This window comes from Pristis pectinata, chromosome 12, assembly GCF_009764475.1.
Source record: "Pristis pectinata isolate sPriPec2 chromosome 12, sPriPec2.1.pri, whole genome shotgun sequence".
NCBI classification, from domain to species: Eukaryota; Metazoa; Chordata; class Chondrichthyes; order Rhinopristiformes; family Pristidae; genus Pristis; species Pristis pectinata.
In genome coordinates, this window is record NC_067416.1 from 8,797,920 (window position 1) to 8,818,850 (window position 20,931).

The 20,931-nt window shown below is 40.4% G+C and overlaps 1 protein-coding gene across 1 annotated transcript in view; it reads left to right on the forward strand.

Annotated features, from left to right (window-relative positions):
* LOC127576745 (cilia- and flagella-associated protein 58-like) overlaps window positions 1-20,931 on the forward strand; it is a 151,370-nt gene that overhangs the window by 82,566 nt on the left and 47,873 nt on the right.

Below are 20,931 nucleotides of genomic sequence, written 5' to 3' on the forward strand. Positions count from 1 at the left end.
TCTCCTACACTGTCTCCTTGGAGTTAATGATGTCAATGTCTTCTGTGTTGTTTTTAATCCTACATGTAGAGTTCTCCCTCTAAAAAATCATATTCCCTTCTTCAACAATTTGATTGGTCTTTAATTCCCATTGGGAATGGAATGGCATTGTTTTGTGCCCAGGAATTGCTCAGGTTATTCACTGAAGATAATTTTCCACGGTGAGTGTGACACCAATGGGAATGATAGCAAAATTGATAAATTACTGGACTAGTAATCCAGGGGTTTGGACTGAGAATCTGGATACATGAGTTCAAGTCCAAATGAATCAGAATCAAAATCAGAATCAGATTTATTATCACTATCTTATGATGTGAAGTTTGTTGTTTTTTGGCAGCAGTACAGTGCAAAGACATGGAATTACTATAAATTACAAAATAATTAAACAGTGCAAAAAGAAAAGGAATAATGAGGTAGCATTTATGAGTTCATGGACTGTTCAGAAATCTGATGGCAGAGAGGAAGAAGCTGTTTCTGAATCATTGAGTGATGGTCTTCAGGTTCCTGTATCTCCTCCCTGATGGTAGTACAAGAAGAGAGCATCTAATATACTATAATATAATGTAATATAACATAATATAATATAATAAATAAAATGAGCATGACCACTATACTACATAGGATAGATTCAGAACGGATCTGGAACATAGAATACAGAACAGGAACAGGCCATTCTGCCCACAATGTTGTGCCAAACAAATTAAGCTAATGACGTCTAATTAAACTAATCCCTTCTGCCTGCATGTGGTCCATATCCCTCCATTCTCTGCATGTTCATGTGCCCATCTAAGAGCCTCTTAAATGCTACCATGCAGACCAAGCCTTCTGACAACATGGCTGCGAATACCAGTATCCAGAGGATGGTGAGGGTGTTGCACCAATCCAGCAATCTCTCTTTCAACAAAATACAGGGATTGCTGGGGCATTATTGTGGCTGAATTGGACAACATTTGTTATCTCACCGCTGTCATTCCGGTTACCATTGTCTGCTATTTTAGATGGCTGTCACTCATTGTAAGAAAGTGCCGTCCAAAGTCAGGCTATCAAGTTCATCCACAGGGCGTGGATGTCACTGGCAAGAACAAAGTTTATTGTCTGTCCTAACTGCCTCTGGAATGAATGGGTTGACAGGCCATTTCAGAGTGCAGATGGATCAATCACAATGACAGGTCTGGAGTCACAGCTGGATCATACTGGATAAGTATAGGAACTTTCTTTCCCTAAAGGGCGTAGGTGAACCAGTGGTAGTCCGGCAGCTACTGAAATTCCATTTGTAGTTTTCTTCCATGAATGTGAACAGCTTTCCACCAGCCATACTGCAGCTGTTTGGATAGCACGAGAATCACGAAGAGAGAGTGAGGAAAACGGACACCTTGGATCTGCATAAAAGGTTACTATGCAAGTAATATGCATTGATTTACAGATTGGGTTTGGAATGTTTATTTTGTATTGGATTTTATTTTGTGTGCAAGTGGATGTCAGAAACAAAGGGAAGGTAAGATGTGGCACTACTGGTGGACAGGAAATTCGGATTGCATTTACTGATGCTGCAGTCATATTAGTTATTTACAAATATCCCAGCAGACAGAGGCTGAAATAAAAACCGATGGAAATGTTCAGCCAATTGGACAGCAATTATGGAGAGAGAAAAACAGAGTTCATGATTCAAGTTACCTCTGCTCTTTTTTCTCACACCTCCCTTCCTGCCTTTACCTTCTGCCCTTAGTGCCTCTTTTTCTTTGCCCTCCTTCATCTTTCTCCTGCCCTCATTCACACCTCCTTCTGTCTTCCAGCTGCACATCATGTAACTGAGCCCTCTTGATATTGAAGTTGTGCAGTGAATGGAAGATCAAAATGAATCCTAAAAACTTACTGTGCCAAGTTTTTGCAGAGTCATTGCTAAAGAGTTACTTTGCAGTCTGGACAACAGAGTTGTTGTTTAGGGTAGGATTGGTCTGCTCTATCCTATTTCCAGTATGGAATTCATTGTTTGTATTTTAGTCACGTATGTGTTAGTTGCACACTGGAGTGGAAATTCATTTAAGGAAATGGGCCATGTTACACCAATCCTTTGGTTTGCCATGGTCTCTCAATTGATGACATCCAGGTTGTTGTAGAATACTGGACATTTATCTGCATGATAACACAGGCTCAAGTGACCTCCTGTGCTGCAAAGTTTCTATATTTTCCAGTTTGTAATCATTACACCAATTATACATGTAGGGAATGCAATTGATAAGATATCTTTATTAGTCACATGTACATCAAAACACACAGTGAAATGCACCTTTTGCATAGAGTGTTCTTGGGGCAGCCCGCAAGTGTCGCCATGCTTCCGGCGCCAACATAGCATGCCCACACTTCCTCACCTGTACGTCTTTTGGAAGGTGGGAGGAAACTGGAGCACACGGAGGAAAGCCATGCAGACACGGGGAGAACATACAAACTCCTTACAGACAGTGGCTGGAATTGAACCCGGGTTGCTTGCGTTGTAAAGCATTACGCTAACCGCTACGCTACCATGCCTGCCCCCTTCTGTTTGTCCTTAATCTCGGTGTTGCTGTGGCATCTGCAAAATACCGTGCACAGCTTATCATGGGTAACCTGCAAACCTCACACCACTGTATGCTCATCTTGCAAGAGAAAATGAAATATCCCCGGCGCTACCTAGAGGATGTCATTGACCTTCCAAATGCAATTATTGACGCAAGACTGTGGATGGTACATGGATCTACAACTCTAGCTTGGAAGGAGCCTGGCCCATTACAATTCATGGCCATTGTTATCTTGGCAGCCAATGACAATGTAGTCATCCCTGTGCTCTGTGGTTTCACTTGTACGTTCATTTTGAGTGGGGACATCCTGCACACTGTTCCTTGCTACAAATGCTTTTTGAACACATTTGTATAGATACAATTCTTCCTGAGAGTCCTCTTCTTTCTTCCATTAGTTTGTTGAGCTCTGCTTATTCTTTCAATCATTCAATAATCTGAGGAAAATGCCACTTAACTTGTAGAAGGCAAGCCATTTAGCACTTGGCACATCATTCCTTGTTGTACTTCAATAAATTTAAAATACTACACAGTGCATAATGTGCATCGACATTGCTGGGCACATATCAATATCCATACATATGAGAAAGCATACAAATTAAGAGCAGAAATAGGCCTATTATTGTTAAGCAGCGCTCCCTAGTTTTAGATTCTCCCACAGGAGTAAACACCCTCTCCACAGAAATCCTGTCAAAAACACTCAGGATCATGTATGTTTCAGTCACCTCCCCTCTCATTCTTCTAAACTCCAGCAGATTCAAGACTATCTAACCTTTCCTCCAAAGACAAGCTGCCCTGTTCCATTAAAGCATTAGTTGTTGTGAACTTTCCAGCCAGCAACATGAAGTAATAGCTCAAAATAAAGGGAACACAGTATTGCAGCTGGTATTAATGCTTTTTGAAGATTCAACCATTTGTACACAAAATCTGAAAATACTGGAAGTACACAGCAGGTCAGGTGGCATCTGAGGAGAATGAGGTTCAGGACATTTTAGGTCAATGATACACTTTTAACCATTCAATAAAAACATTAATGGGAATGTAAACTTTGCTCGAAATACCAGTGGACTATTTTGATCTAATGCTGGCTTTTTAATAACATTTTCGATGAAAGTGGTAGATATTTCAACTGAGTTGCAATAAAGACATTGTAAGCATTATCTCACACAATCAAATGAGACTAATTAGATGATACATGGAGTAGTTACAGGAACGGGCAGATAATAATCTGTGATCTGTACCCAGTATAAGATAATATGGGTGGGTGGACATTGCAGGTAGCGAGTTCAGCCAATGGACCAAATCAGAACAATCTGACCCAAGATCTCAACTGCAGGAGGCTTCTAAGGAATGTCACATGAGAAAGTGGTTGGGATATCTACTGCTGTAATAAGGGTGACATTGTTTTGTCAATACCCAAGTTCAGCAATTACTGTAGTGTCAAGTGAGCTAACAGCATTAATTATTTATAATAGCTGGTTTCCCCAAGCTCAAGGATGACTAACCCATGCAGCAATGTGCAACAGGCAATAGGACGTTAATATAAAAAGTGTACTGTATGATGGAAGACTGAAATAAGAGAAAGTCTGTGCCATTGTATGCTTAAGTGATCCAAAGAAAATTATGCCCTTCCAGCAAAAATATCCTTAAATTCTAAAGCAGTAAATCTAAAGTAAAGGATAAGGGGGTTACTTCTTATTTGGGCAATGGCTTTCTACCATAGCATACATTATCTTTGCGCAATATCTACAGTGTGGGAAAGAATAAATATTTGATGTACTTGTGGGAACAATAGTATTCAATTAGTCTGAATGCATGCTGTCTGCACTCCCAACAAGCCATGGGCACGGACATTGCAGAGGATTCGCATGAGGAGCAGCAGTTCAAAACAGTGATTAGCGAGTGCTGGTGAGTGACAGACCTGTCAAGAGTTAATGATGAGTACACTCTGCACATTGCTTCAGAAATAGCAAATGTGAACTTCAGACTTCTACACAACATCTCCTTGGAGCAAAAGAGTCGCAATAATCAGGCTGAGTTTCACCTAAATTGAAAGTTGCCTTTCTTGTGCCATATTTGAGAAAAGTTAACCCAGGCCTAAAATACCCACCTTGTTTATCTTAAATTGCTTATGACAGAATATCTATGATACCAATAAAAACAGTAAATGGTGGAATTATTCAGCAGGTTAGGCGGCATCTGTGAAAAGAGAAACAGTTAATTTAAGGGTGAAGCCACTCTGTCAGAACTGGGAAAAAGCGAACAAGTTAATTTCAAGATGCAGGGAAGATGGGGGAAGGATGGATAGGATAAAGGCAATAGCTTTAATAAGATAAGATAAGATCTTTATTAGTCACATGTACATCGAAACACACAGTGAAATGCATTTTCTGCGTGGTGTTCTGGGGGGTAGCCCGCAAGTGTCGCCACGCTTCTGGCGCCAACATAGCATGCCCACAACTTCCTAACTCGTACGTCTTTGGATTGTGGGAGGAAACTGGAGCACCCAGAGGAAACCCACGTAGACACAGGGAGAATGTACAAACTCCTTACAGACAGCAGCAGGAATTGAACCTGGGTCGCTGGTGCTGTAAAGCGTTACGCTAATCGCTACACTACCGTGCAGGTGAGGCCAGGGTTGCCATAATGATAAGCTGTTGATGAAACCATCTATTTGAAAGGGGACAGTTAGAGAGAACAAAGCAAAGAACTGGACACGTGAAAGCTCGGAAACAGTTCAGGCAGACTTAGTGTAAAGAGAAAAAAATCTGAGGTAACTCTTACAGATGGACAACCCATGACATAATTGGCCAATTCTGATACAAACAGAAAAAACAAGTTACCTGAAGTTGTTGAATTCAATATTGAATCAGCAAACTATGACATGCCCTGACGGAAGATGAGGTGCTGTTCCACTGGGCCTTGTTAGAACAGTGTAGCAGGCCACAGATAGGTCAGAGTGGGAGTGGGTTGGAGAATTTAAATGGGCAGGCAGCAGGGAGCTCATTTAGCCACTGTGGACTGAACACTGGGGCAGCACAAAGTAGTGAACCAATCTGTGTTTGGCTTCTCCACTCTGCAGAAGAACGCATTGTAAGCACTGAATGCAGTACACTAGATTGGAAGGAGTACAAATGAGTTGCTGCTTCACTTGAAAGGACTGTTTGTGTCCCTGGATGATGGGAAAGGAAGTTTATGGTGTTGGTTTATTATTGTCACTGGTACCAAGGTACAGTGAAAAACTGGTCTTGCGTACCGTTCGTACAGATCAATTCATTACACAGTGCATTGAGGTAGTACAGGGTAAAAACAATAACAGAATACAGAATAAAGTGTCACGGCTACAGAGGAAGTGCATTGCAGGTAGACAATAAGGTGCAAGGTCATAAAAAGGTAGGTTGTGAGGTCAAGAGTCCATCTCATCGTATAAGGGAACCATTCAGTAGTCTTATAACAGCCGGATAGAAGCTGTCCTTGAGCCTGGTGGTACGTGCCCTCAGGCTATCCTATATCTTCTGCTTGATGGGAGAGGGGAGAGGAGAGAATGTCCCGGGTGGGTGAGGTCTTTGATTATGCTGGCTGCTTCACCTAGGCAGCGAGAGGTATACACAGAGTCCTTGGAGGGGAAGCCGGTTTCCGTGATGCGATGGGCTGTGTCCACAACTCTCTGCAGTTTCTCGCAGTCCTGGGCAGAGCAGTTGCCATACCAAGCCATGATTTATCCAGATAGGATGCTTTCAGTGGTGCACCGATAAGAGTTGGTGAGTGTCAATGGGGACATGCTAAATTTCTTTAGAGTCCTGAAGAAGAAGAGGCACTGGTGAACTTTTTTGGGCATGGTATCTAAGTGGTTGGACCAGGACAGGCCATTGGTGATGTTCACTCCTAGGAACTTGAAGCTCTCAAACCTCTTGACCTCAGCACCATTGATGTAGACAGGAGCATGTGCACCACCCCCTTTCCTGAAGTCAATGACCAGCTCTTTTGTTTTGCTGACATTAAGGGAAAGGTTGTTGTCATGACACCATGTCACTAAGCTCTCTATCTCCTTCCTGTACTCCAACTCATTTTTATTTGACATACAGCCCATGATGGTGATGTAATCTGCAAACTTGTAGGTGGAGATAGAGCAGAATATGGCCACGCAGTCATGGGTAGAATAGGGGGCTAAGGACGCAGCCTTATGGGGCACCAGTGTTGAGAATAATCGTGCTGGAGGTGTTGCTGCCTATCCTCACTGATTGCAGTCTGTTAGTCAGAAAGTCAAGGATCCAGTTGCAGAGGGAGGTGTTGAGTCCCTGGTCTCGGAATTTGGTAATGAGTTTGTTTTGACTTATAGTATTGAAGGTGGAGCTGTAGTCAATAAACAATAGCCTAACATAGATGTCTTTGCTCTCCAGATGCTCCAGAGATAAGTGTAGGGCCAGGGAGATGACATCCACTGTAGACCTGTTTCAGTGGTAGGCGAATTGCAGTGGGTCGAGGTCTTCCGGGAGGCTGGAGTTAATACATGCCATGACCAGCCTCTCGAAGCACTTCATGAAGGTGAATGTCAGAGCCACTGGTTGGTAGTCATTAAGGCATGATGCCTTGTTTTTCTTAGGTACTGGGATGATAGTGGTCTTCTTAAAACAGGTGGCAACCTCAGATTGAAGCATGGGGAGGTTAAATATATCTGCAATTTAAGAGTAGGTGTTGCATCTCTTACAGTGCAAGAGAAGTGGAATGTTGGGTGGAGATGGAAAAATGGACCAGGGAGTCCTGAAGGGAACAATCTCTATGGAATACCAACACCAGCTTGGGTGAACTTGAAGGCAGTGATACAAAAAATGCATTTAGGTTAAGCTACTGCACTGGATTTACTTACAAATAAAAAACTGAATAGATGCAATTATACAGACCAAAAATAATAAAAATGCATACTATCAGAATCAGGTTTACTATCACTCTTATATGATGTGAAATTTGTTGTTTTGTGGCAGCAGTACAATGCAAAGACATAAACTATAAATTACAAAATAAATAAATAGTGCAGAAAAACGAACAATGAGGTAATGTTCATGTGTTCATGGATTATTCAGAAATCTGATGGCGGAGGGAAAGAAGCTGTTCCTGAAATGGTGAGTGTGGGTCTTCAGGCTCCTGTATCTCCTCCCTAATGGTAGTAGCGAGAAGAGGGCATGTCCTGGATGGTGAGGGTCCTTAATGATGGATGCCACCTTCTTGAGGCACCATCTCTTGAAAGATTATGAGAGAATTAGGATTAATCTACAAGAAATATAATATTTACAAACAGCAACCTTTTTTTTTACAGTATCTTGATACACTGGAGTTTATTTGAAAGCAGCACATGAGCTGTCTCTTTCCTTGGCTCCACAGTGTACAATCCTGTCTTGATGTGTACCTTTTGGGATATGCCACATGCAGATCCATGAGCCTTAGTCATTGTGAAGCCTGGTACATCAATGTCAGAACCAGAGTTTTGTAGTCTGAATTCAAGTATTTACTTCAAAGATTCTCTTTGATATAAAATAATCCATTCTGAAACAGCCAGGCAAACAAAATGTTTATAGCCTTCGAACCTTGATAGAGAATGGGCTGATCACCCACAATCATTGAATTTAGGATCTTACTTGAGTCTATTTTCACATTTACATCATAACATGGAACATATTCATTTGCCAAATATTTTAAATATGCTGTTATAACATTAAAGGGAATACTTTATTAGCTTCTGCATGGGCACTGTCCCTGCTCAGTACCAAGAGGGAGTTTTTGCCCCACATCTTGTACTCGGGGAAAAAGAAATACCTCTTTTAAAACTAGAAAAAAATATTGCAGTAATGCCAGACACAAGAGAATGCAGATGCTGGAAACTGGAGCAACAATCTGCTGGAGGAACGCAGCAGATTGGAAAGTATCTGTGGGGGGAAAGGAATTGTCGACATTTCAGGTCCAAGGTCCTGATATCCTGACGCAGGGGTCCAACACAAAACGTCAACAGTTCCTTTCCCCCCAAATATGCTCCTCGACCCGCTCAATTCCTCCAACAGATTGCTTGTTGCTGCAATAATGCCACCTGTCTTATTTGCCTTTACAGACTTAGATCAGTGTTGATTAAATAAAGGTGTTTGTGATACTTGGTGCAATATTTTGTCCTCAAGTGATGAACCATTAGCTTCATGATTCATAGATTTATAGAGTTCTACAGTATGGAAACAGACCCTTCAGCCCAACTCGTCCAATGTGACCAAGATGCCTATCAGTGCTAATTCCATTTGCCTGCATTTGGGCCATATTCCTCTGAACTTTTCCTATCCATGTAACAGTCCAAATATAAACATTGTGATTATACCTGCCTCTACCACCTCCTCTGGCAGTTCGTTCCTGCTCCTCAGATCCCCTTTAAATCTTTCCCCTCTCACCTTAAACCTATGACCTCTAGTTTTAGTCTCCCCTACCATAGAAAAAAGACTACCATTATCTGCCCTATCTATGCCCCTCATACTTTTATAAGGGTCATCTCTCAGTCTCCTTCTCTCCAGGGAAAATAGTCCCAGCATATCCAATCTCTCCTTATAACTCAAGCCCTCCAATCTGGGCAACATTCCTGTGAATCTATCCTGCACCTGCTCTGGCTTAATCACATCCTTCCAATAGCATGGCAGCCAGAACTGCACATAATACTTCAAGTGTGGCCTAACCAACAACTTGTACAACTGTAACATGATTTCCCAACTCCTATGCTCAATGCCTCAGGTGATGAAGGCAAGTATACCATATGCCTTCTTCACATCTCTATCTATGTCGCCACTTTCAGGGAACTATGTTCTTGTATCCCAAGGTCTCGCAGTTTAATAACACTCCCCAGGGTCCTGACCACTTCACACTTATCTGTGTTAAATTCCACCAGCCATTCCTTTGCCCACTTTCCCAGTTCATGTCTGAACACTAAATCAAATATCTATTGCCTTTCCAGTTGGAACATTTTACTTGGTCAAACTAAAATAAAGAAAATGCAGAAAATACTCAGCAGGTCAGGCAGCATCTGGAGGGAGAGAATCAGAGTCAATGTTTTCAGATTTGCAGCTTTTAGTTTCTCAACCGTGGATTGAGAGAAGTACTTTAATTCTACTTCTAAGTATCATCATGTCAATAAGTATATTTGTTTCTGCAACTGTCCATAATGATTGCGAAACTATTTGTAGAGCAGTGTAATCAACTGCTGGCAGAATCACACAGAGAAGTGTTTGGGGTTCATTAGACTGTTGGTTCCCAAAATATGCACAACTACAGAATTTGTTGTGAAATCATTTCAGGATATTTATAACCTTGCAGGTAACTTTGAGGCTCTTTCTTTTTTTCAGTCTTTGCTGCTTCCCTCTTCCAGCTTCCCTTGATTGCCTTATCTTCTTGGCACCCTCCAGCTAGACCCAGTCAGCATCCTTTATTCTGTAATTGACAGGCCAGAGATGTAACCAGTGAGAATGAAAAGACAGCTTATGTTTGCAGTATTTCCTTTTTGAAATCCAGTTGCCTTGATGACAGAAGATAATATTTATCTGACTGAACAAGTGACAAGGAGCCCTGGGATTTGGACCACATAACCTATTGATCCAGAAGCCAGTATTGTAGGTTTGGCCTGCATATTTGTAAGCATTTCTTTATCACCAACATAAACGTAAAAGAATGTACATTCATTTAAATAGCATCTTTCATGTCCTGACAGCTCCCCAAAGTACTTTTGAATTATGGTCCATGTTATTCTACAGGCAAGAAACAGCTAAAATGAGCATAATAATGTGTCATAAATATTAATGAATGAGTGGCTAATCTGCTTTTAGTGGTGTTTGTTAAGGGATCCTTTGCTCTTCCTTTACATCTTACCTTGAAAGCTGACTGTGCTTTCATTTAATATTTCATTTGAGAAATAGCACATCCAACAATGTGATAATGCCCCAGTTCTGTATTAAAATGTCAATGCAATATAACTGTTAAAGACCTTGAGTTTGAACACACAGCCTCTGACTTAGTTGCTATCACTGAGGTGAAGGTAAAACTTGATTTTCTTTTCATTATTACTTTAGTTTTTTTTCTTTCAGATAAATATTTATGGCTCTCAAAGTGTTGTGTGTGATAGGAATGTGATCCATTGTTGGCTACAAACATTGGTAAAACTGGTATTGCATTGATCTGACATGAAGTAAAATGCTCCACAAAAAATGAATAGGGTAGGCGATTTGTTTAATGGGTGATTTGTTGTAACTTGGGAATGAGCATCTAGAACTAGTTCTGCTTCATGTTTCTACTTACCAACACATTCTGCTAAATGTGCTAGTTGGTGAGGGTTGTGGAATTTGTTGTGCAATATTGGTGGCACACTTTTGTCCTCACAGTGATTCATAATTGTACTATAGGTGAGCATCACCTACCATATCTCTCCCCCGCCACAATTCCAGTCTTACTAAGCGAGCTTGTCAATTTTGTATGAATATTTGACCAACACTATTGTTTTATATTGTCTGGCTACAGCATTGAAACTTTCAAATCACTTAGAATCTTGTAACTAAATTCACAACTGGGATTTATAAGTCTAAAAGAAAAGTATGTACAAAAATGGCCAGGAATGAATTGGATGTGAGTTTATGGAGGGTGAAAAATGGGAGATGTCCAGGAATTGGAATTGATGAGTCTGGGGACTAAAAGGCACGCTGAGGGTTTCAATAGAATGTGTGCTGAAGCATAGGTGGAGGTGGGCTGTATTATGAGGCTGAATTAAGAATCCTATGAATGGATAACAGTCAGAAATATAGCTCAGGGTTATATGGAACACTGAGGTTTGATGCAATGTTATTTTTGAGAAAGTGCCCAGATGAGAATAGAATTGAAGGTAAGTATACTTTTGTTGCGTGCAAAGATGTTTGGCACCACTGGCAATATAGTAACAAAAGAGTGTCAGCTCTTTTGTTACTATATTGAAATAGTGATAAAATTGAGAGAGGTGCTGAAGATAAAGAGAGCTAGCTGCATTCAGTACATTCAAGAAAGCTAGCTAATCCCTGCACTTGTTACAACTAAAATGAGACTGGACTTCGACTACTTATTAACAGTAACTTCCAAAGGATAAAATTAAAATTAATTGATGTTATAGTAATATAAGTTATATGATTCCAGTTATTTTGAGCAAGCGTTCCCCTAGCGCCTCTTTAGAACACTCTCAGCTGAGTGGTATTGCTTTTAAGACTGAGACCTCATACCTTAACAGAGATCCCTTAGATTGCTTATTTATGTTTGATTGTCATTAGATTTCTGAAACTGTTGGCCCACTAATTTATTTCTTGAATTGCAGTAAACTATAAATCCTGTTATTTGCAAAAATGAAACCAATTTCCTTTACTTCCTGCTGTTGTCCTTGATCAGAAGTGTATCAGTGTTTACTGGGGGTCCCTGAAACTGTTTCAGTATCTGCAGAGAGCCTTGGAATGGGTTTGTATGTGTACAAGAAGCAAAAGAAAAGCTCAAAGGTCCAAAGCATTACATAAAATTGTAACTAAAATGATGATATTAGATATATCTTTTGATATAGTGTTTCATTGGTTTGATGCCTGGGTACTTCCTATTGTCCCATCGGCATTAGTAGTTTCTCCTCCTCTGTGAAATTTAATTTGTTATCTCCTTTTGGGATATGTCAGTACATGAATTTTCATAAAACTCTGCCTTAAGCTTATAGAATTTAAGCAATTATTGTTAATTCATGCGGATTTTTTAAAATACCTGTTAAGCTTTTTGACTGAATGCATCAACAATAGAATTGTACTGAATAGTGGGCAGATAACCCCCACAGTGTTTTGACTACATTAATAGTTTAGGTTCCAAAAAACCTACTTAGATATAATAGGCCTGTGTATTACACATTTCAAGTATTCAAGTGTGGTAACTCTCAGTAAACTTAAATTTATTTTTACACTTCTTTGTCCCTGTGTTATGATGTTTCTCTGCACTCTCTGTTCTTGTATAGCAGCCCATGCTGTGCACTCCAGTCACTCAACAGTTCTTTGTGTTCTATGAATACAAAAGTTTGGGACAGAACTTGTGTCAAATTCAAGAACAAAATGGCCCAGAATTGTCTGTTAACTGTAATGAAAGCTGTCCATAGTGACCCAGTAGTTTCTGTGATGTGGTTCTCCCATTTCCTTTTGTTAACCTCATTCTGGGTTTTAGCTACAGGAGATCTCTGGCATCAGCAGCAGTGATACTGTCCAGCAGGCTGAACAGTCAGTCACGCTGAAGAATTCTTACATAGAGCAAAGCAGGAAGCAAAAGCAGACCTATTCATTTAGTTTTTATAATTTTACTGAGAGCAAATTGCAGATCAGGGAATACAGTTTTAAATTTAAACTCTTAATATTTACGATTGGTAAATGGTAATTTGTCACATGTTTGCATGCCATCCAGACAGATCATTCCATGCATAAGTACACCAAGGTAGTAAAAAGGAAAAAAAAATGCAGATTATAGTGTTGCAGTTAGAGGAAGTGGGGTGCAGGTACACAAAGTGCAAGGGCCTTGACGAGGTAGATTGAGAGATCAAGAGTTCATCTTCAGTGTATAAGAGGTCTGTTTAAGATTGTATAACAGTGGGGTAGAAGCTGTCCTTGAGCCTCGTGGTTTGTGCTCTCAAGCTTTTGTACCTTCTGATGGGAGGGAGGAGAAGAGAGTATGACCAGGATGGGAGGGCTCCTTGACTATGTTGTCTGTTTTCCTGAGGCAGCGGGAAGTGTAGACAGAGTCAATGGAGGGGAGGCTGGTTTTTGTGATGGACTGGGCTGTGGTCACAACTCTCTGTAATTTCTTGTAGTCTTGGTCAGACCAGTTGCCGTACCAAGCTGTGATGCATCTGGATAGCATGCTTTCTATGGTGCATCTGTAAAAATATTAAATATCTTAAAAAAACTTTTGAAAAATAAAATAAAAATAATAAAAAAAAGTTGGAAATACTCAACAAATCAGGAACCCCTGTGGAGAGAGAAAAAGTTGATGTTTCAGGTCTTTCAAATGAAAGTGAGTCTTCAGGCTAATTTCCCTTTATTGTCATTGTTAGTATGATCATGCAGGTTCTTCAGATATCTTACTTGACCCCATTTGTGGAATGTAGAAGCAGTACAAAGGGACTCACATACTACTGACTCTGATATAAAGCCACCCACTTGCGGCAGCCCTCTCATCTGTTCCTCTCTTTAGCAATGCTGGCTGCCGCTTGCTCTTATTGAATGTTGTACCTAAGTTGCCTCAGGCACCTTCAAAGTCCATCAGTGATTCACTGGTACTCTTCTTGTTAGAGAAGACTGCATGGCCTGAATGGAGGTTCTGCACTATATACATTTGGATACCAGTGATGAGGGTGACAGAGTGAAGACATGAAACACTGGGGATGGCTAGTTGCAGGCCACATAAAGCAAGGCTTTGGAGATCTGTCCAGTCCATTCCTGATTTACTCTACTCATCAATTCACAGTTAAAATTATAGCATAGTGATACATTATGCAGTCACAGCTACTGCACAAGCATCCTACTACATGCCAACCTTTGACCATTAACCCTCATAGAAAGTTCATCAGTTATCTCAGGCTCATTGAAGAGCTAGCTTCACTTGCTCTCATCCTCCCATGCACTAACATCCTTTGTGGTTATGGCTTTTCACTGAGCATAGGTGAAGAGGACTGAATGCAGACAAAAGCAGTGCATCAGAGGACATTTGTGCCTTATCTCTGCTATACAGGGATGGACATAAAAGGAATAGTCTTTGAAAAAATAATCCTTTCCATGCAGCAATAGTGGATAGCCTGTGAGAGGCTTCTGCAAATTGTCTGATGGTTTAAAGTGCAAAGCAGGTCCACCAGCTTCCCAAGGTACAGATAATCCATCTCAAGATCTCATTTAAAGCAATTACCTCACTTTTCCAGAAAGAAACATACAAGTAAGATAAGACCTAGGATAATACATGATAGACCTGATCTTAACCATCAGTCTGTCTGGATGTTGTAATGCTTCAACCGAACAAATGCCTCTTTTTAATTTTTATAATCATTAATTCTTAATAAGACTTCTATGGAGCTGTAAACAAAAGGAAAGAAGCTAAGTAAGTGTTTCCTACTTTGATGAATCATTATGATTGCACTTAAATTCACGTGAATTGGATAGTAAATCATGAGAGAAACTATATGGATATCTTGAAAGCTGAAAGTACAGACTGAGAAGTTGCACTTTGTACAATAGCTGCTCCAACATTCAGCTCCATAATGCCACAAGTCCAATGTTTTAAATTAATATATTTAGACAATGGTGATCTTTAAGGATGAATGGTCTGAACATTTGGTCTGGATGGGTGAGTTGTGTATGCCAGTATTTCCTTATTTATATTTATTCAAAACATCAGCTTCAATATCATTCTGTTCCATCTCACTGAGAAGATGACTGCAGGCATATTAAGGAGATCAGATGGATTGCTTAATTTGAATGCACAATTCCCTTTTTACCAGCATGTAATTGAAAACCAGCCTTTTATCTAACCTGCCCACAGATCAGTTCAGTGTGTGCTGTTAAGCCCTTGAGAAAGGCATTTCTTTTATGACATCTCCATACAAACAGGGAAAAGGAATCCTGAAAATTCCCGTTAGATTTGTGACTGTAGGCGTAATGGTTTCAAAGATTGAAAACAACAGATGCTACTGGAGGAAGATATTGGGTGAAACCTGCCATAAAAAAATCTTTAGAGATAAGGGCTTTATTAAAGACAGGTAACTTTAATGCTGATGGGATTTTAAGAACAGTTTAGGAGCAAGTCAGCAAGAGCTTCAGTTTTATTGAATTATCTTCTATAGCAACCGAAAAGGAAGCCTACAGGGGATTGTTAAGATGATTCTTCCAACTCTCAAATGTTAACAATAGAATTATCACAAAAATCGCATTTACAAGTGAATTATATGTTGATTCTGTTTTCTACAGACACATCAAAATGTAATATAATCGCCTGAATAGTTGAATGTCACAAAACATGCCATGGTCATGTCGATTAAAAGTCTTAGTTCAACCAGTTTCTATTCTTTCAATTCTCCCAAAGGATGCTTTACTCGTCAGAATTTTATCCTGTTCTTTTCCTGTTCCGTACGATATCTGCCATTTGAGTGATTCCAAAATGAAAACAAAAGCCAGAGTTTAAAAATGTTTAAAACTGCAGAGTTAGTAAGGTAATGTTGGTGTAATGACGATGCTGGTTAGGTGCTTTGCATATCAGAAGTGAAGTCAGCTAATCTTACAAGTCTTCACTCTCAGCCAATGTACTTATTGGCATTCACAGCCAGAAAATGCTGTAACCAGAAAGTGCTGGAAGCACTATGAGATCAGGCAGCAGTGAGAGAAACAGAGTTGAGATATTGGAACTGAAAAAGTGAGAAGCCAAGCATGTTGTAAGTTGCAGGGAGAGTTTTGTCTTCTCATTTCTCCAGTACTGGTGAAGGGTTTGTGACTCAGAACATTGACTCTATTTGTTGGATAAACTTTACCCTTCAGCTGTTAGCAGTGGTCAAAAGCTTTCACACTTTGAACTGCAGACCAAAATCAATAATGGATATTCAGCATTGTGGCCAATACATCTGAGAGTAAAGGGCATTATAACATATTGGACAATTTGAAACACAAGGGTTGCATGTTGTGAAAGTCTAACCTTTCAAGCCAAAGAAGTTCCCACTCATTCAGCAATGAGAAATTCCTTGTAGAACTTGCTTGAAGTCACAAAGTTCAGCTTAAAACATTGAACTAATTGACCATTCCAAGATACACAATGGTAGAATATCGATGAAGAAGGTTCATGTTTCACATTGTTCACACCAATCAGATGTGCTCCCTGTATCGTCATCATGTCCAGCTTAAAGAATCAGTTCTGATAAATGCTGTTCATGTTGCTTTTAATCCTAAACATAAAGGAAGACTTCCAGAAAACAGGCATCACTGACCATTTTACCAACAATCTTGCAGATATTCCTCAGCCATTCATAGAAGTCCCCCATTCACAGAGTGCTGCTATAATTCTTTGAACATACCAGACAAGGGAGAAAAATTCTGAGACAGAAATCAACTTTGCATCAGTGGTCATACTCATTCATTGCCTGAATTACATGGCAACTACGGCATTAGTCTTACTTATTTCACAGTCATGTGCTGCACTGCAGTGAGGTAATGCCTTTTATTTGAAAAGCACCCCTTACTGTCTTGTCTTACAGACCTCAAGCCAGTTGACCTGAAATGCATGACATTAGCATCCTTAGTAAGTAAAGCATCACGTGGTGTGCAGCATTGAGAACAGCCACCAGAAGCTGTGCAGCTTCTCTCTGCACACTGAAAGACACCATGAGGATGCATTTGAATGTTACTTGTTGATTCAAAATTATTTAACAAAGTGAAGTAAAATAAAATGTAAGTAGTCACTTAGAAACATAAACTAGGTGCAGGAATAGGCCACTCAGCCCCTCTGTTCTGCTCTGCTATTCAATGAGGCTATGACTGATCTGATTGTATCCTCAACTCCATTTTCCTCCCTTCCCACAAAAATCTTCCACTCCTTTACTTGTCAAGAATCTATCTATGAGTCCAGATGAAGGGTCTCGACCTGAGATGTCAACTGTCCATTTCCCTCCACAGATGCTGTCTGACCTAGTGAGTTCTTTCAGCATCTTATGTGATGCTCCAGATTCCTGCAGTCTCTTGTGTCTCCCAAGAATCTATCTAACTTTGTCTTAAAAGTATTCAAAGACTCTGCTTCCACTGTCCTTTGAGGTAGAGAGTTCCAAGGACTTGTGACCCTCTGAGATGAAAAGTTTCACCTCCTCTCTGCCTTATTCTTAAACAGTGACCTTATAGTTTTAAGCTAAACAACTTCAGGAAAGGGGACAGTGTACATGCATCTCTCTATATCAACGGTGCTGAAGTCGAGAGGGTTGAGAGCTTCAAGTTCCTGGGAGTGAACATCAACACCCTGTCCTGGTCAAATCACGTACACGCCATAGCAAAGAAAGCTCACCAGCGCCTCTACTTCCTCAGGAGGCTAAAGAAATTCGGTTTGTCCCCTTTGACTCTCACCAACTTTTATCGATGCGCCATAGAAAGCATCCTATCTGGATGCATCATGGCTTGGTACGGCAACTGCTCTGCCCAGGACCGCAAGAAACTGCAGAGAGTTGTGGACACAGCCCAACGCATCATGGACACCAGCCTCCCCTCCTTAGACTCTGTCTTTACCTCAATTGCTCTGCTCAGGCAGGAGACCCGTCTCTTTATGTGCAGCATCCCTCATTGGAGAACAGCTGGCTGCTCATGAGTAACATTTCTGTGCCCATTATGAGCAGCAATCTGCTTATGAATGACATCCTGCTGCTCAATGAGAACAGCGATCTACTCGCGCGTGTTATCTCTCTGCTCAACGGGGACATCAAATTATTTCCAAGTGGCATGTTGCTGTTCCTGAGGAGCTTCAATTGCTGCTGACTGGCAGAGATCCGATATCTCCCTAGATCAGCAAAAGACTCCATAGAAGCAGGAAAACATTGGGTGCCTCCATATGTGCCTCCTCTGCAGCTGTCACCTGAATGGTAGGCACTGTGATAGGATTGTAATAACCCTTGTAAAGAAGCACACACCACCGAAGAGTGGAAGGCTTAGTCTTTTGATTCTACACAACCTCCCGCAAGAACATGGAGGTAGATTTCTCCACACTTGTCATCTACATTCAGTGGCAGTAGCCTAACGGCGCATCAACTACCTTGTTACACATTTGCCTCTTCATGAAATCATCCTGATCTTGAGATGTTGAAACTGTTTTTTCTTCCATAAATGACCTGCTGAGTATTCCCAGCATTTTCACTTTTTATTTCAGATTTTGAGCATCTGTAGGTTTTTGTTTTCTGATATGGCAAAGTACCCTCGTGTGAGTGTGAATATCAGGATTTGAGAAGTAGAACATAGAACAGTACAGCACAGGAACAGGCTTTCAGCCCATGCTGTTGTGCCGAACTAATTAAACTAGTCATTAAACGCCTAACTAAACTAATCCCTTCTGCCTACACAATATCCATATCCCTCCATTCTCTGCAAAATCTCAGAGCCTCTTAAACACCTCTATCATTTTTACTGCTGCCATACTGTGTTCTGCACACAGCTAACCTTGGTCGTGCAGGTCAACGTTGTCAACAGTTAGTCGAGGGCAAGGTACCGGTCACAATTGCTGGATTAAAACCGAGCATCTTCATTAAAGTGTGCTGGTATGATAAATTCATACAGAATTCTAAACTTTAGTGATAGAGTAAGATACTTTCCCAGGTTACGGATACTTAGTCATAGAGTCATAAAGCACAAAAACAGGTTCTTCAGCTCACCACACCCATACTGACCATCAACTACCTTTCCATGCAAGTCCCACTTTCATAGAACACAGAATGGTACAGTACAGGATCAGGCCCTTCGGCCCACGATGTCTGTGCCGACCATGATACCATGATGCCTAATCCCATCTGCCTGCGCATATAGAACATGGAACAAATGAGTATTCTTATGTGTGAAGTACAGTTACTCTACTGCATTAATGAAGTGTGTATATAAAAATCAGTAGTGTCACAGTTACATCTGTGGTCACATGGTGACTTCTTTTAGAGCCATAGAGTTATAGAGTTGTGCAGCACAGGAAGAGGCCCTTTGGCCCACCACTTCCATGCTGACCTTTTGGACAGCACTGAACCACAGCAGTTAATATCTGAGGCTCACTGACCAGATATGACCTCTGCCCTGTGTTAAATTAGGTGGCCTCAGGCAAGGATGGTGAGGACATCATTATTCCCTTAGGAAGTCAATCCACTCGATTTTCTATTACTGACCACAAGGTCGGAATTGCTGAAGTGTTGGATCAATATTGTATCCCCGCACCATCAGGTTCAAGAACAACTACTTCACTTCAATCATTCAGTTCTTGAACCAACCGGCACAACCCTAATCACCACCTCAGTATGGCAACACTATGACCACTATGATCGCTTTACACTAAAATGGACTTTGTTTTTTTTTGTTCTAATTGTGTTCTTTCTTTTAAAAGTTATGTTTAATTTATATTTAATTTATGTCTTTCTTGTGAATGCTGCTTATCTGATGCTATGTGCCTGTGATGCTGCTGCAAGTAAGTTTTTCATTGCACCTGTGCACACATGGACTTGTGCATATGACAAACTTGACTTCGACTTTGATCTAGGGTCCGATTATCCCTTCTATCTGAAACCCTCAGGCACCTATATTTAGCTATTTGAGCAACATACCAGAGGGTGACTGGTACTAATAGCATTCTAGTCAAGGAAGTAGTTGGGTTCCTTAAAAGAAAGGGAGGACAGCATTGAACTGAAAATTGGCCATCCTTTTGCCATATATGGACTTATTAATTGACAAGAGAGATGAAAATTTTAACATTAAATCTATCACTATTTATTTTTATGCAGGATAGAGGATAATACATGCTCAAATTAGATAATCTGCTTACACAGTCAATGAAGTGCAGCCATTCCATATCAAGCTCTATTTCCTAGTTACAAGTCACAGCCTTATAGTAGAATTTGTTTATAATGAATCCAGAAATAGTGAAATCATATTCAAAATTGAAAAGAATAACATTGTTAGCAGGCTGTGTAAGAAATGACCTTACTTTCCTATAATGAAATGAAGGCCAACTTGCTAACAATAGAATTCTGAGAGTCAATCCTTGAAGATTTTGGCACCTAAACTGCAATTTGGCCCCAGACATGCATCAATCAATAGATTTCTGGTCACTCAGGGATTGAGATAACACCAGTAAGATGGTGTTGCAGTAGGTGACCAGTGATGATCTTACTGAATAGTAGAACAAGCAGGAAGGAACAAATAGCCATCTCTTTCTCAGGGCTTTATGTAAATGTGGCGTGACTGGCAGTGATATTTGGCCCATAGATGAGAAAAAAAAACAGAATTCTTTTGATTTTTTTAAAACAAATGTTCATTCCAGTTTAGCTACAAGAAAAAAATAAGTCATTGGATCACAACCCTTTATCCATAAGAAATAGAAGCAGAACTGGGCTTTTTGATCTCTTCTGGCATTCAGTGAGATTATGACTGAACTTTCCCTCCAGTGCCACTTTCTGCATCCCATAAAATGTAAACATCAATCAGTCTCTGTCTGGACTATACTCAGTGACTGAACCTCCACAGCCCACTTTGTCTATGAATTCCGAAATTTCGTCATCCTCTGGGTGAAGAAATTTCTTCTCATCTCTATC